The following is a 6055-nucleotide window of genomic DNA, read 5'->3' on the forward strand; positions in this document are numbered from 1 at the left end:
ATATAGATAATATTTATACACTTCAATTTTTATTGAAATTTTTTTATACTATTTACTAATAAATTACACAAAGTATTTTGTAACAGCTTTGACTCACTCACTAAAAGAATTTTTGCATGAAATTATATTTAATTTGTGAATTTTAAAATTTTATTGCATTCTGTTATTATCTTTAAGTGGTTAGGAGGTGAAGGAATTTTCAAATTTACTCTTCTGGATATATTTTCGATGAAATACTCAGTAAAAATTCTATAAAGCAATTAGAATTTATTAGATTTTTGAATTACTCATTGAAGAACAATCAAATATTATCAGGCCCAATGATTTTGATTTTGACATGTGTCAGTTCCGTTCAGTGAATTTTATTCTTAAGTTAAATGGTTCTATGTCACAATTCGCCTTTTTTATTTTTTATGTTTAATTAAGGTACTATAGCTGTTTGTGTTTCTGGTGCCGCCACCTCTGTTTCTTTTGTTGTACACTTTGTTGGCAAATACTCTAGCTGTAGAGTTTTCTGCAACGCTAACTCCTCCTAGATCATAGACTGCAGTCTTTGATTATTCTATGTATATGTCCTAGATTCATATCTAAAATCTAAATGTTATGGAATCCACTGGACTAACTGATTCAAAAGACTTCAAAACATTCGTGTCAAAATTTGGGAAGAGAATGAAGAGATCTTAGAGTATAGAAGTATTCTATATTCTATGTTCTAAGGAAGAGAGTCAGATCATAGATAAACTAGATTAGTTTGTCTATGATCGAGATATTGAAATTGAAGGTTATGTAACACTACATTTGTTGATTGTTTGAAATATGGATAAAAATGAGTTCCGTGTATTGATTAAACACTGTTTTTTGATGGGAAAAAATACTGTGAAAGCAAAGCAATGGCTTGATAAGTGTTATCCAGATTCTGCTCCATCAATAACAACGGTTAAAAGGTGGTATGCTGACTTTAAACGTGGTCGAAGAAACACTGACGATGCTGAACGCTCTGGTCGTCCGAATTCGGCAGTTGTTTCAGAAAACATAACAAAAATCCACGAAATGATTTTGAGCGATCGTAAATTGAAGTTGCGTGAGATAGCGATGGAATTGAAGATATCAGAAGGCAGTGTATTCACTATTTTGCGTGAACATTTGTCCATGAAAAAGCTTTGCTCAAAATGGGTGCCGCGCTTGCTTACCCCCGATCAAAAGAAACAACGCATTTTCGATTCCGAAAGGTGTTTAGAGCTGTTTAAGCGTGATGAACAGGATTTTTTACGTCGATATGTGACAGTTAATGAAACATGGATTCATCACTACACTCCTGATTCAAAGACATCAGCTGGCAAGGTTATGGCATCTGTATTTTGGGATGTGCAAGGTATATTGTTCATTGACTATTTTGACAAAGGTAAAAAGATCAGCAGTGAATATTACATAAAGTTATTGGATCGATTGTGTGCAGAAATTATAAAAAAGCGTCCTCAAATGCAAGAGAAAAAAATTCTTTTTCACCAAGACGATGCCCCTTGTCACATATCGATGGAAACCATGGCCAAATTAAATGAATTGCGCTTCCAACTGCTTGACCACCCAGCTTTTTCTCCAGATCTGTCCCCCAGTGATTACTGGCTTTTTGCAGACCTGGAAAAAATGCTCCAGGGAAAGAAATTTGGCTCAAATGAAGAAGTCATTGCTGAGGTTGAAGCCTATTTCGAAAGGAAAGACAAATCATTCTATAGAAAAGGTATTGAAAAATTAGAGGAGCGTTGGAGTACATGTATCACTCTTGAAGGTGATTATGTTGAAGAATAAAGTCGAATTATTAAAGAAAAATATATATTTTTTTACTGATTAGGTTTGAGAGAAGTGTTATATGAGATGTGATTATAATTGTTGTTAGAAGTTTATCGAGGAGTTCTGATGATACAATCCTCTTGACATTCAACATGAACATTCAAGTGGTTATTTCCCATTATAGGTAACCGGTGTGAAGTTATCCACATCCACAAGTACACTCCTAGCCAAAAGTAGTGTCCTAGCAAAAAATGATATATTTATGATTTTCAATATGAAAATGCATGGTAATTTATTATTTGACTCAAGCAATTCAGACTCTTCATATTTTTTTCTATTATTGAACATTTTTTAGCAATTTAGAGGGTTGTTAATGTTGTGATAGGGACCATTTCTAGTTAAAAATTCATAACATTTTTGTTTGGAAGAGTACCGTGTTCTGCTTTTAGTATGTGATAAACAGAGGAAAACTGAATCAAATGACATACCCCAAATAGTTTGTCAGGCCTCGGGGAGGGAGGAAACTGCGAAAAGTCTGTATTGCTTGAGTCAAATAATAAATTACCATCCATTTTCATATTTAAAATCATAAATATACCATTTTTTGCTTGGACCCTACTTTTGGCTCGGAGTGTACTTGTGGATGTGGATAACTTCACACCGGTTTATAGGTACTGTTTTTACTAATTAGGCCTGGGACTTATTGAATGAAGTATTACATGTTGTATCTGTGATCTCAATACAAAAAAATTTATTTCAGTCCCCAAGACAATGATGCATGAATTTGGGATCACATTTCTAACAGTAACTTTGTATTTCTGAAGATGAAAACATGGTTGTTGAAACCTCCATTAAACGTTTTTAATGATTATGTAGATCAAAGTGTGATTACTGCAATTGCAAAATTTCAAGCTGATCACATCATCAGAACCAAAGAAAATTCAAGTAGAATATTGTAAAATAAATACCAAATATTTCCGTGATACCAAATTTGATCAAGTTGAAATTTTACGTGTATATATAGAATAACAAGAGCTAATATTGAATCTCTGCTAAATCTAATTTTTTTTTTATTTGAGAATTACTGTGGTCTTACCTTTTATTATTTAAAATCACAGCATAGGTGAATATTTTTTACATTATATAGTATCTAAACTGTATTGCGATCTTCTGACATCTCTAAGGTGTTTACTCAAGACTTCTAATGAACAAATCCTATAAGTTAGAATATTTCAATAAAAATAACACAATGGAATATAACACGATTTCCATTCAGCGACATAAACCCTTGTAGTAATGGATTCATAACACTAGAAATATGTTTTTATTTCCCTGCTAAGCTAGCGTTACAAGGACTGCTAAATGTTGATATTAATAAAATATCTGAATGGAAAGATATTCAGCTACTTTATCAGTATGATAGAGGAGCAGATGATGGCTAGAAGGTTCTACCAAATCTAACCAATGAAAACAAATTGAAAAAGATGAAAATCAAACATGCTGCCCAGATTATTATCCAAAGGTTGGCAGCAACACTTGACTTAATGACTTTAATTGGTTAGTCTTCTGAAGATATATTTTTCATATAGCATAAGCACACAATTATTATTATTATTCCATATGCAATTAAACCTTATTCTTTATGCATTTACAGAGCAAGAAAGCAGGAAGAATGTTAACCACAGAAGTGTTGTACTTTTTTGACTGTTAATGTGATTCAGTAAATGGATCAAATAAACTTCCTGAAGGTGGTAAATTTTTACAAAAAGGTTTGGAATGAAGAAGCCCTGCAAATTCATGATTCAATGAACTTCCTAAGGATCAAGCAAGGCCTCCCACATTGAAAAATTGTTTTTTTACCATAAGACATATCATGGCAATTTAGGGATATCCTATAAATCTGAGTGTTTGTCTTATTTATCAATCAGAAGTCTGAATCAAGATCCCAATAGAGGAGCTTTGGAGCTTAAAATAACAATCCCTCATCCTACCAATTGTGAGGATGACAAATGTGATGGTATGTTCATCTCCATAAAAAGTTTTTGTTGATCATGATGGTAGTAAAAAAAAAATAAGTGATTGAAATATTCTAGAATACAAATGTTGAATCAGGCCAATTTAAAAAAAAATTTTTTTTCACAAAAGTTGAATGAATTGGCCTTCATCCTAAAAAAAAGGTGTTTAGTCTGCAGAAATTGCCTCTTTTTTAGTAAATGATTACGCTCAGAGTTTATTAATTTCCTGCAGAGAGTATAATGGTTCACTTGATTCACTCACTAGAAGATTGTGTTATCTGACGCCACTATTCGTAACAGCTTTCCATCTTATTTGCGAAATAATAAACCTTCATTTAATAAACAACCTACGTATTTAATACATGAAATTGAGGATACGATACAAAATCATTTTATTTTAGAATTCTTATGTTGTGCAGATGAATATAAAATATTGACTGTGAAAACAATAATTCACAATTGTCAAAATTTTACACTGGTTCTTATAAAACTATATTAATAGCAAATAGAGTTTGTTCCAACAGAATCATGAAAAAATCAAACACATCCTGTACATATTCATCAAGATTTGTGATGTAAATAATATTGTAAATAAATTATATAATAAAAAAAAACATGAATCTGCTTCTAATGATATAAAATGTTAATCCTCCATCAAACAGTCGGACAAACTATTCAATTTATCGCGCTTACGGCTTGTATTGGGTCGAAATAATGCGCACAATTACGAAATCAAAAACTCACTTCAATAACTTAATTTGAAAATTTTGTCATTCCCAATAAAATTCCTTTAGTCCAATCACAAAAAGGGAAAGGTTTCACACTTTACACTCAAGAAATGAATATATAATAATGAGATAAAATTTTCACTAGCTTCTCACTATACTTATCTTTCTCATTCGGAATAGTATTTGCATATGTGTAGCTAGGTCTCTGTGGACTTTTTTTTTCAAAAGCTGGTAGGTCTTCTGTGGCCAAAATTATTATTAAATGTTGCTAGAATGACACGTAGGTAACATGAAATGGTTCAAAAATTAACCGTTACTTCAATAGAACCTAGGTGGGAAATAAACTCAGCATAGGTAGTGTCCGAAGGCGGAGAAATCGACTTCCATCAAAGTTTTATTGAGATACAGTCAATTCTTGTTTTGTTATAATATCGTAATATTATATATACGGATCGTTTCGGCAGCAGTAAATCAAAATTTTGGACATTGTAAGTTACACCATTTTTGGGAAAAAAAAATTCAAAATAATATTATAGTTCCTATTCATCCATTATCCTCAGTGGAACTAATAATTGAAATTGAACTGGACAAGTATAATGAGCATTTGTTTGTGAGAATATTTAATAGCAAATTTGTACAATTCAGGTCCCATTTATATATAATATGAAAGGTAGCTCAAATTTTACATTTCTCTTTCTCCAACTTCACTGTTCTTATACTTTCTTCTTATTAGTCTTTAGAATATTTTCTTTTGCAAGATCAGAATACATCAGCAATTTCCAAGTGTACAGTCTTCGTGGTGATGGTTTATAGAAAGTATTCAGTTTATACCAGTTGTTGTTCTGTAGCGAATGTATTCACGTGATCCCCTCTCTCTCCTAATTCATAAGGACCCACGTAGTCTGCTGTTCTTTCTCGACCAATTTTTGTATTGTAGTCCCCCATCATTATAGTCATATGATGTTTGGAGAGGCTTTTATGTGTTCAACAGCTCTTTGTGAAAGTTCTATATTTCTTTGTTTTTTCTGATGTTGCAGCATATATCTGAATGGTATTAAATGTTACAAGGCTTGTATTAATATTAAGTAATGCAAGGACTGCCTCGGTGGTGCAGTGGACTGAATTGTTGACTGTGGTGCCGAAGGTACCGGGTTCGAATCCTGGCTAGGTCATGGATGTTGTACATGTCCGGTGATGGTTAGGTTAGAGGCTAATGACTGTAGCAGTCGATGCCTTCAACGAAAGAAAAAAAAATAGGTAATGCAATACTTTCCGAGATAGGTGTGAAATTAGAAATACAGCCCTGAACTACTCTTAAAAACCAAATCCACTCCACATTGTTGTTCGTTTCTAGCCACTCTTGAATGGTATATTCGATAATCATTTACAAGGCATTGTCCAGTTCCTGGTCATTTTATCCCACCCGCATCCATGCTTTTTATTTACAGTCTCTTCATCTCCTGTATTAGATTGTGGGCCCTTCCAGCCACAACGTTCTCATTTCCATGTACAAATCCTTGCGAC

This window comes from Harmonia axyridis, chromosome 2 (assembly GCF_914767665.1).
Source record: "Harmonia axyridis chromosome 2, icHarAxyr1.1, whole genome shotgun sequence".
Taxonomy (NCBI): domain Eukaryota; kingdom Metazoa; phylum Arthropoda; class Insecta; order Coleoptera; family Coccinellidae; genus Harmonia; species Harmonia axyridis.